The following is a 12506-nucleotide window of genomic DNA, read 5'->3' as shown; positions in this document are numbered from 1 at the left end:
AACTTTGTAAAAGTCTACAGAGATGCGCACACACCTGATACACTCTGATTTACACGCACTTCAGGTTTTGGTCTCTCTGTATAAAACACAAGTAAATATTCATCTATTTTACAATAATACAAGAATTAGACTGTAATCAGTTCATCTGAAGATTATGAAGATTTGAATCATTGAAATAAATGTAATAAGTTCAACAACACACATATCCACATTATTCCTGAACGCAGAAGTGTTTCACGATTCGCCTGTTTTTAATTTCCGTCTCCAGTGTTTTCACTCACATCGGTGTATATTCTGAGTAATGTGATGTTTAAAGTATTACATTTATAAATATTTTCAGAAACATGTGAGTTTAAAGTGCCGATAGTGAACAGAGTCGAGATGAGCGTTTGATGTTTTTTGACAGTGCTTCATCTGAGTATGTAGATGTCATGATGGTCCGAGGTTTGTTATGTTCATATCATTCACTAATTTGAGTTGTTCTGACAGAAAACAACTTCACAAGTTGAGCCTGAAAGTCATTTTGACTCCAAATAACACTTAAATGTTTGTTGTTCTCCGTCTGAATCGCTCGTTTCGGTAGTTTTTACATTGTGTCTTGAGACCAGAAACACAAAACAGGCAATTACAATCATCATGTGTCGTCCAGTAGTTGCTCAGGAAAACTGTGGATCTGCTGATGATGCATATGATTATAATATAACAGATGATCACTCACCGATGACAGTAAATGACACTTCATTACTCCAGGAACTCCAGATTTGTGTAGATGTGCTGCTAGCGACACACTTGCATTTATTGTATCCGCTGTACATTACAGTAAACTTGAACTCTTTCTCATTAGAGTCTTGAACATTACCACCATCACACTGAAATCTGTATGTCCAGTCTGTCACTCGTGTCCCCTGTACGTCACATGTGAGAGTGACAGTGTCTCCTCTGAATATCGATGATGTTTTAAGATTTGCAGTCAGAACAGGTTTAGGAATCTCTGTAAGAACCAGAAACAAACACACAACTCTCACTTTACAAACACACATGTTGCATCCAGAGTTATGAACACACACGCACACAGACACACACACAGACACACACAAATACACACACACGCACACACACACAGACACAAACACACACACACACACACACATGTTGGTCTACCTATCATTATGAGGACTTTCCATAGACATAATGACTTTTATACTGTACAAACTATAGATTCTATCCCCTAAACCTAACACAACCCCTAAACCTAACCCTCACAGAAAACATTCTGCATTTTTACATTTTCAATAAAACATTGTTTAGTATGATTTTTAAGCGATTTGAAATATGGGGACACTAGTCTATGTCCTCATAAAGCACATTTATAGCATAATAACCTTGTAATTACCAGTTTATAACTTACAAAATTGTCCTGGTATATCACAAAAACGCGCACACAAACACAAACACACACAGACATACACACACACGCACAAACACACACACACACACACACACAAACACACGCACACAAACACGCACACACACACAGACACACACACAAATACACGCACACACAGACACAAACACACACACACACAAACACACAATCACAAACACACACAGACATAAACACCCACGCACACACACACACAACACACACACACAACACACACACACACAGGCATATGTGGTTTATGAGACCAATGTGTTTTTTCAGTGGTTTACGGGGACCCACCTTTCCCATCATCCTGTCAACTTAAAATTCATGTCAAAAAATTTTATTTGATCTACAGAAGACAAATCTCACTTTAAAAATAAAATTTCACTTTCACAACATACATAAATAAAAAATGTGACATTTCACAGGCTTATGGGGTCAGGCCCAGATTGTGGTTTATGGAGCCAAAGGGGTTTATGAGGCCTGTTTACATACAACACACAAATCTAGCCACATCCTGGTATAAGGGGACTGACAAACATTACAAGGTCTATATAAACTTAACATTATATTTAACCTCTTAAAACACACTGCCAGGTCCTGGAAGGGGTATAGCTACACTAACATTTATGCACAATCCAGTGATCGGTTCTTTACTCAAACCTGAATAACACGGACGCAAATGGGCCAGGACCTCCATTTCTTTTCCTGTGTAAGGCAAACCCATCGTGTGTGATCGCAGACATTATCCTTTCCAAGATATGGAGTGTACAAAATATTTATTTCTAGAAAAAAAAATAATTTCTACTAATTTAAAGGGTTCTTCTTCTAAAACAACCATGAGTTTATAGTTATTCGATGTAGTTAATTAATGACAAGCCTCTTTAATTGGCATACAGAGTTAGGTGAAAATTTCAGTGTAAAACAAACGGTTAGTAACTAATACATGCTGTCTATTTACTGCATTATTACACACAATTATAAAAACAATAACTATGTTTCTATCCAAGGATTTTTTACGAATAAAGTTTTATCGCATCAAAATAAAGCTGATGGAAACGCAAATCACTGCTAATATTTCAGTGTTGACAATATTTTTCCATTTAACTCTAGGGCATAAACTCTGTAAATACTTCAAATGTCACAAAAACACGGTTTGGAAACACTTTTTGTCGAGAAAATTGGCATTATCGCAAAAATGTAGTGTCACATAACGTTTACCCCAATCGTTAGCATGTGTTAATAATGACGACGCTATACATCCTTGAATGCCAATTGATTGTACATGATTCTGGATTGATCTTAACAGCAGATCTGATGCTGCAAACAATTCTGTGTCACGACACTTCCAGGAGAGACAACACAAATATCTCGTATCATGCACATCGACAAGCGCACATTGAACAAATGAATGGCCACTCTTTGCGATTCATTTAATCATAGTAGTCATCTGTTTATTTATTAAAAGTTGCTAGACAAATATGAGGGACATAATGCAGTTGTGATGGTGATGCTTTAGATGATTGTTTAAAATATTGAATATCAGGAATGTATCATATGTGTAAACACTGATATTACATATATGATACAAAAATGGTCATTTAGAGAAATTTGGTCCATTGGAATAAACATCTACATTAAAATCTTCAACAGCATCATTCAGAGAGTAACCATGTTAAACATGTTGTGAAATAAAGGTACAAAACACTGTCACTCAGTGATGGGAATAAAAACAAAACTACTAAAAAAATACCTTCACAATAAAATCACAAGTGAAAACGTGACAGAGGTTTAGTCCCTTGGACAATTTTTTTTAGTTAAAATCCAAAATGACGTTTAATGGTTCAAACAAAATCTCTGATATTTTGGCATGTGCTGTTTTGTAGAGCTGGATGCTCACACTTTTTGCACACCTCACAATCCCTCTTAGATGCCAAGTGACCTTTCATGTGTCACATCACAGCGTTGACCTCAGCTTTCGTCCATGGTGTTCTTGCAGATGTGCATTTACCTCCGTTATCCACTGAAGACAAACAAGATCATAAAATTGTTTGTTAGTATGACTAAACATTACACTATGTCTGCATAACACTTGTGTGTGTGCTTACTCATGGTTTATGAGGACATGATTTGGTATATGAGGACCGAATATGGCGACTGTATGTGACTAAACAGTACACTATGGCTTCACAATGTTTCATCCCAAATTGGGTCCTCATATACCAAATGTATGGCCTCATTAACCATGAGTAAGCATACACAAACACACACAAGGGTTACAAAACGGCAGCGTACAGCTTAGTCACATACAGTCATTGGCAGCCATACATGCCCACTTTTGGTCCCTTAAAAAGTGGGAGGCACATATACAAACTGTTGTAATTCCTACACCGTTCACCTGATTTGGATGTAAATACCCTCAAATTAAAGCTGAAAGTCTGCAGTTAAAGCACATCTTGTTCGTTTCATTTCAAATCCATTGTGGTGGTGTATAGAGCCAAAAAGATTAGAATTGTGTCCATGTCCCAATATTTATGGACCTGACTGTACATTAGCAATAAGATACTCTCACTTCAGATCATGTTAAAGCACTTCATGTGTGTCAAACGAAGTTGACAAATGTATTGACAAACCTCTTCAGGAGGGGCAGTGGGAGAGACGACTTGGTCCTGGACTGTAGCTGGAGCCATGGGGGTTTGGGGGAGTGAGAGAGATTCTATGCATTCAACACTACTCACTAGTGTTGTCAAAAATACCGGTACACCGGTACCAAGTCGGTACTCAAACTACAAATTATTTACGATACCAGAATTTCTGAAGGTATCGGGGTACCGAGTACTGGGTCTACCCGGTACCCACGTAGAGGCGGGAACTTTCGAACGCTTGCAACAAAGCAAAAGCAAAAGATGACGACAAGCAAAGCTGCTGCGGAGTCTCAACTGAATCATGCCGAAAAAAAAAAGTGGAAATTTCTGAAAATTCTTTGGATTTGAGGCTGATGAAAAGGGAAACATCATAAATCAGCAAAAACCTTTTTCTAAATGCTGCTTTCGCAATTTTCTGACAAAAGGAGGAAACACATCAAACTTAATAAAGCATATGAAAGACAGACACCCGGATTAATTCAAGCAAATAAAGCATATTATCATTTGCATTAGGGCTGAAACGTTTAGTCGACATTATCAACATCGTCGAAAATACAAAATTGATGAGAAAAATGTTCTTGTCGAATAGTTGTTTGATCTCATTTAAAGTAACATGAAATCACAATAAACTGTAACGGTGACGCGTGAGAGCAGCAGTTCAGAATTACACAGATCAGTCCAGATGCACTCGAAACTTTCACCGTTTATTTTATGTAGATCCCAAAGTATCAGGGAACTATAAAAGTACATTCAGAAGCATGTCCCGTTGTGGAATAAGCGGAGGCGGAGCTCTTTCAAGGAAATATCCCGGCATTACATCTTAAATGCAGTTATATTTAATGTGTTATTGCTTTATTAAAGTTCAAATAATACAAAAGCAGATCATGTTAATAACTTTAAACTCAGAAACTGGCATTTCTCTGTGCGGTCGGCACCTCTTCTATGAGTTGCGCGAATGTCCCGATCTAAGGACGCTCTCTCATCCCTCGAGCGCAGACGCTTAATGCAGCTCGATTAGAGCTTATTTAATCATAATATCCATATATTGGTCAATATGCATTTCTTATCATGAAGAAAATTGGCAATATGCAGCTTTTTAATAAGAGAGCACTTTGCACATTAGTTTGGAAATTGTTTTTTAGTAATTCTATTGTATGCTTGTTTATTTAAGTTTTTTTTTAGTACTTGGTAAAAACTTTAATTAAAAGTTGCAAAAGTTGAAGCAAATCTTTTATCAAAAATCAAAAACATTGTTCAGTTTTGTTATAATTAAAAAACAATATATTTAAATGAAAGTGTTGCTCAATGGCATATTTATGTTCTTAGTTCTGCTGCTAATGTTTTGTAGACTTTATTAATAAAAGAGTGTTGCTTAGTAACCTGTTTTTGCTTTGGTACCGAAAATGGTATCGAGTACCGTGAAATTTCACTGGTATTGGTACCGACTGCTGAAATTTTGGTACCGTGACAACACTACTACTCACTATTAAAAATACTTTATTCAATAAAAGTCAGTGGTACTCTACCTTGGGCATTTCCTGTCCATGGCAGGAATGTCATGGCAAGTCAACACCTCCATAGTCATCAGTAATCTCTCGAACTTCCCTTCCATCCATAATGGCCAATAAAAAAGATGGGGCATACCATCCACCATTGGGTTTTTCATCTTTGCATTGGGTTTCTGCTCATCATTCACTAGTCTCCCAAGTGATCTGTCAACACTTGAAGCATCAATGCTAAAGGGGTCATAAAAATCAACTGTTAAAATTGTTAACTAAAATGAAGCTCTAGAAGAGAACACATCTTTAGGAAGCATGTCAGTCTGCCCCAGATATCTGCATGTGTGATTTGGCTTCATTTCAAAAGATGCACATGGGCTAACATACAGTACAATGCAGGCTACTCACCAGGGCAGGGTTGCACCAGGGTAAGTTCTCATGTAAGTTGGGACGTAAATTTTACACTAAGGGCTTATTAACTTGCAGGGTTGCAACGGTATGAGATTTTCACGGTATGATAACCGTCTCAGAAAATATCACGGTTTCACAGTATCACGGTATACGCTATTACACAATTACTATTATCAGTGAAAACAGAAGGGTTATTTTATGTATTTATTTTTGAGCAAACACTTTATTATAATTGAAACTTGAAACCATTTATTTTATTGAAGTGTAAAAAAAAAGTCTCTCTTTTGAAAATAAATAAATAGAAAAAATAAGAAAGCTAACAGAATTATAATAAACAGAATTATAAACATGATAAAAATAGCATGTAACTATAACATGTTAGTTTACATGTTAAATTAACTACTAACTGAAAAATAACATCAGCTGTGTGAGCTTTTAAAGTACTGTCCTATGATTATTAACAGTTAATATATACTGTAGATGATAGTGAGGTCAGACTGCTCGTGTCTGTAACTATCTCAGTGCTTCTCAACTGGTTTTATGGTAATATATTGATTATTAACAGTTAATATATACTGTAGATGACAGTGAGGTCAGACTGTTCCTGTCTGTATCTTTAACTCAGTGCTTCTCAACTGGTTTATAGTAATATATTGATTATTAACAGTTAATATATACTGTAGATGACAGTGAGGTCAGACTGCTCGTGTCTGTAACTATCTCAGTGCTTCTCAACTGGTTTTGCTTCAGGACAGATTTTACACTGGAAATCAAGTGTCGACCTGTCAGATTAAACATGACCTGTATTTAATGTATCTTGGGTCACATTTCCTTTTATATTGCAGTTTTGTTCATGGTTTTCCAGTACAAGCACATGCATCAAGTGACATTAATTCTATTGTTGATGTCAAAATCTACAGGAAGTTTTCTCTCCCCCTTTTAAAAATTGAAGAGCATATTTACATATATGAGCCCATTATTATCCCATTTGTTACCTAATATTAAATATTTATACACATATTACACAGAAGGAAAGGCTCCTCATTATCATGGTTAGGCCAGTGTGCTAGTCTTAAATAATAGTAATATAATAATAAATTACAGTATTTATGAAAAATAAATTCCAGCTGAAACACATCTTGAAACTTTAACTACAGCTGCCACTGTTGATATAAAATGAGGTCTAATAAATTCTAACTTTAGATTATATCATATGAAACTATATAATAATACAGTATAAAAAACATATAACAGTTACTTTTACTCATGTAATATCATGAAAGAAATTTGTAAAGGTGATGGTGTGTAATTTATTTATTTATTTCGGCGCAGAGCACAGTGTTGCTCTTCCTCCGCAGTGCTGTTTGACTTGTCAGGGCTGCTACTGTTGAGAGGTTCAAATTGACAATCACCGTAACACTTTAAACTAGAAAACTCTCGCTAGAATTGAAATTGGTCGCATCAGTTTTGATGTCTGCACTCTGCAATATCGAGGGAAGCCCAGTTATTGCATGCGCGTGCCAGAGAGAAGAGCAGATCATGATCGTGAGATCGTTACACTCGTGCAAAAGTGCAGATGAGAAGCCTTCAGCTGTTTGCGAGATTATCATTAAATGTGCCTCGGCAGTCTTAAATAGTCGATCACTTGACAGTCCGAATAGACCAGTTGAGAAACACTGCTTTAACTCACACTCATGTCAGACCCCCTCGCCTCGCTTCTCTCTGACATCTGCTGCATGTGTGTGTGTGTGTGTGTGATGCAAGTTGACGAGTCTGACAGACAGTCGAGAAGGAAAGGAGATGCGCACGTGCATGTGAGATTCTCCGTCCGGTTGCATTTTTTTCTCAATACCGTAGATAAGCAAATGCACATGGTATGATAACCGTCAATTTTCAAACCGTGGTATAGCGTGAAACCGGTATACCGCTGCAACCCTAGTAACTACTAGTTAGTTTGTAACTAAGTCGGTGCTTAATTTGGTTGATCCACCTGTTCTTAAGGCAAGATTTCACTAGTAGGTTGTAAGCTCTCCGTAAAGTGATGCATGGTCTCATAATATGATGTTTACTTGTATTTATCCAATAGGCAGCCTTCACATTTGTACACAGAAGTGTTAAAAAGCTGTTAACTTCAATTTGATCTTATTACGGTTGATGTTCACGTAACTGTCAGCTGTAATAAATTATATCCCCATTAAAATACAATACATAATAAAAGTAGAATTAATAAATAGTATATTTGCCCTGTGTAAATAACAATATATAGGAACTGTATGATAAATAAATACTATTACAACAGGCTGGAAATATTTGAATTTCTTATATATTTGGTATATTTTGAAACTTCACACCGGGTGATGCATCCTGAAAACTGCACCGTTAGAACAGTTTCATGCTTAAACGTAAAAATACGTTTTTTTTCTCTCTCACATAAATGAGTGTAAACACCATCATATATGTCGAAAGGGCTGATGCCTGTCAATCAAAACATGAGCTCATTGATGTCATTAAATATTTCATCCATTACTCCTGGTCAGAGTCTGCCGTAAATATTTCGTTTATACGTAGGGTTACGTCATACCTAAGATTAATGGTGCAATGCTCAAATATTTAGTAGTGCATAAATTGTGACTTAGTGCCGATTTACACCACAACTAGGCTAAGTGTGAAGTTACACACAGCTGGTGCAACCGGCCCCAGTAATCATTTCTCTGTATGAAGATGTTTGTGTATTCATTTAATGAGTCTGATACCTTATACAAGATTCCTCTGGATTCAAGAATGAATGAACCTTTCAACATAAAGCCTTTTGCAAATACACCTCGCCCTATTAAAGAAAACACAACTGTTAATGGCAGTAATGGTAAACAAGCAGTAAACAAACTCTGAAATTACATTGTGTGCCAAATTAATATGCAAAACACAATAAAACACATAAAGCAATGGGAATCTGTTAACCAAAACTGTTTGTCTAATAGTACTAATTATTTGATACAGTTTTTACTTTTTATGATTACTAATTAAGAAATCATAAATGTTAGCATTTGAACTGTACCACTTAAATAATATAAACAACATATAAACATAGAAAAGTACATTTTCTAATGAGATTGGAAAAGTCCAAAGGAAAAATCCAATAACTAATCAAAAACATTAAGATAAAACATGTTATCAAAAAAATAAACACATAAATAATCTGTTGTTTTCCAACAGTATGTCTGATGGAGCATTCTTTATCTAACATAACAGAACTTAACATGCATTAAGAGACAAAAGCTTTACAAAAACATCTTACCTTTGGTGTGATTGATATATATATATACATGTGTGTCTTAATCTTTGTCCAACTTCACGTGCTGTTCTGTATCTCTGAGAGGATTTAGTCCCCTAGTACAAAATATCATGTCATGTCAGTCTCCACAGATATGCAGTATAATATTAATAACTCATTGCTTTAGCAGTAGCCCAAAATAACACACACAGAACACAGAATAACAATATTATCACTAGTTTCAGATAATTGGGTATGGTTTGGATCTTAAACAGAGTGCTTTTTTAACTAATAGTTGGTTTGCCCCTTTCGGCTCCATCACCATAATCATAGCAGAAAGTATTATTGTTGACACGTTTATGATAAACTGATAAATGAACAAGCGTGTACAAGCAGGTGAAGTTAGAAGCTAACTCACTGTATGGACACTCATGACAGTATTTCATTAGTTACGAGTAATCTTAACTGAGTAATGAACAATTAAATAAGTCGTAAAGCTATTTAAACTCCACTGAGGCTATCAGACACAGTTTTCATTAAATGTACAACATATAAAATAAAAGGACTTACTTTTCAGTTTTCGGTAAATTCCATGATGCTGAAGAACTGTTGCAGCTCCGATGTTAATATCCACACTTCTCCAAACGCGGCGAATCTTCTCGAAACATCCGTAAAATCGCAGCCGACGTTTACGGTATGATATGGCGGGGAAATGTGTGTAATTTGGCACGAGTGTGTGTACCTTGCAATACCAATTCCCACCTACAGAGGCACTGTTCAAAGTTCACACATACACATCATGGTTTAAAAGGTCCATATTTGTAAAGGTCATAAAAAGCGATGTTTATCACATTCAAATAGCAATATGAATTAATAAAACCAGTAATGTAGTAATCATATATCTAGAAATAATGCTTTAAATTATTATTATTCAATAATTATAACAATTTAAATTCCCCGAATTACGAGACCATCTTGGTCTCATAAACCGAATGGCCTCGTAATGCTGGTGTGTAAACCTGAAAATTGGTCTCATAAACCACATATGCCTACACACACACACAAACACACACACACAAACACACACACAACACACACACATACACACTTACTACTTTACCAAAGTTTTGTTGTTGTTGTTGCCATGACGGTCAACTAATCTAAAAACCCTAAAATGATGATGTAAACTAATTTACATCTTAAATAATGGATGAATTTTAAAAGAATATTTAATGTAAGTGCTTTTATAAAATTATAATCTTCACATTTCTGCCCCCTTTGACTTCCATTGTACGTGTCTGACTGTAATCTTGAGTTTTAGCTGCAGTTGCCGGACTCTTGTGAATACTTGTGTACATGGGACTTTTTCTCGTTTTTTAATTTTTAATAAATTTGCAAAGATTTCAAACAAACTTCTTTCATGTTGTCATTATGGGATATTGTTTGTAGAATTTTGAGGAAAATAATGAATTTAATGAATTTTGGAATAAGGCTGTAACATAACAAAATGTGGAAAACGTGAAGCGCTGTGAATAGTTTCCGGATGCTCTGTATCACTGACAGTGAAAGTAGTAGAATTAAGGAGCAAGGAGAAGTCAGAAGATGGTTATGATAGAGGGCAGATCATAAAGGCAACAAGAGGACCAATAAGAGTGAGAGAAGAAGGAAGGATCAGGAAGATGAGTTAAGAGTAAGTAAAACTTTGAGCTGTTATTAATTGCACAGCTCAGATGGAAAGAGAACTGAGAGGATACAAATTATTGTGAGGGCAGCTGAGAGATGTTTAGATGTGAGTTAATGACATGGGAGATAGTTAGGGATTGCCTAACAACAGAATTACAGCCAAGTCAGGAAACATGTTCTGGTCATTAATTATGATGATACTAATATTACAGTGGAATGGCAGGAGTCTTTTTGCAAATGGATTGGAGTTCAAAGGGTAAGTAAATGAATGAAGGATAAACCACATGTGATATGTATACAAGAATCATGGATTAAACCCAGATTTGATGTAGTTTTGAAGGGATATTCAGCAGTAAGAAGGGATAGAGTAGAGGGGAATGGAGGGGGATGTGTTACTTTTATAAGATGAGGAATTCCGTATAGATTGGTGGGAATGGGGAAATCAATGGTATATGTAGTAGTTGAGAAATGGGACTAAGGTCAAAAATATGTTATAATACATTTTTCTAATCCATGTAAGAGACTGGAGTTAAGTGAATTAGAAGCTATATAAGGTCAAGGAGATGAGAGGATTATTTGGTGTGGGGACTTTAATGCATATAGTACTCTTTGGGGTGGGGCAAAAGTAGATAGAAATGAAGAATTGATAGATGGAAAGAAGTTAGTATGTCTCAATGATGGAGGATGCACAAGCGTGGATATGATATCAGGATTAGCCTTAGATTTGACATCGGTGTCGAGACTGTTAGGAGGAGTTTCTGAGTGGGAAATATTAAGTAAATGCACAGTGGGAAGTGATCATTATCCCATATTAATATCTATTATGAGTAGTGGAGAGGAAAGGGGGAAAGAATTTGGGAGGTACAGGGAAGTGGGCATATGAAAAGACCAACTGGACAGAGTTTATGAGAGCGAGTGAAGAAGGATTGGATCAGATTGAGAATATAAATAGGTGTAGTACTGAGGAAATAAATAGTGAGATTAAAAGTAAAGGAAGTAAGAAGATGAAAATAGTCCCATGGCGGAATAAAAATTGTGATGAAGCTGTTAGAAATAAAAGGAAAGCATTTAGAAGAGTAAGAAGAACACGTCAGTTTCAACATTTGATTGAATAGAAAAAGGCTCAAGCAAAAGTTTGAAGGGTTGTAAGAAATGCTAAACTATATTTTGGAGATATTTTTGTAGTGAAATCGGGAAAAACACCCCAATTGAAGAGGTATGGATTATGATTATAAAGATGAATGGAATATGAAAGGAGTTGAATGTCCAGTTTTAAAGATGAGAGAAGAATTAGCAGTAACGGATGAAGAAAAGGCAGCAATGTTTCGAGAGGCATTTGTAAAGGTGAACTGCTCTAAAAATTGTCAGAAGAGAGAAGAAGATTAAGAGAAGAGACTCTTAAAAAATATCCGCAGTTAAAGGACAGAAGGGAGGCGATGGACAATTTGATGGATGTTTCTTTTGAAATGAAGGAATTAAAGTGAACATTAAGAAGAATGAATGAATCAGCAACTGGAGAAGATGGAGTAAGCTATAGTATGTTGAAACATTTAAGTGAAATGCATTAGGTG

At 35.8% G+C, this 12506-nt stretch overlaps 1 protein-coding gene, 1 long non-coding RNA gene and 1 pseudogene across 4 annotated transcripts in view; 1 reads left to right on the top strand and 2 right to left on the bottom strand.

Moving 5' to 3' along the window:
* The window catches only part of LOC127645805 (basement membrane-specific heparan sulfate proteoglycan core protein-like), a 302447-nt pseudogene that overhangs the window by 136193 nt on the left and 153748 nt on the right, over positions 1–12506 (top strand).
* LOC127643025 (B-cell receptor CD22-like) overlaps positions 1–12506 on the bottom strand; it is a 207255-nt gene that overhangs the window by 89861 nt on the left and 104888 nt on the right. The window lies entirely within an intron of this gene.
* LOC127643633 (uncharacterized) lies at positions 3041–9958 on the bottom strand. The gene is made up of 5 exons (XR_007970549.1): positions 9823–9958; positions 9277–9368; positions 8735–8808; positions 5598–5807; positions 3041–3449 (listed from the first exon to the last, which is right to left on the bottom strand). It is a non-coding gene; the product is annotated as an uncharacterized LOC127643633 (long non-coding RNA).

This window comes from Xyrauchen texanus, chromosome 1 (genome assembly GCF_025860055.1).
Source record: "Xyrauchen texanus isolate HMW12.3.18 chromosome 1, RBS_HiC_50CHRs, whole genome shotgun sequence".
In the NCBI taxonomy this organism is placed as follows: domain Eukaryota; kingdom Metazoa; phylum Chordata; class Actinopteri; order Cypriniformes; family Catostomidae; genus Xyrauchen; species Xyrauchen texanus.
This window is presented reverse-complemented; position numbering and strand designations above follow the sequence as displayed.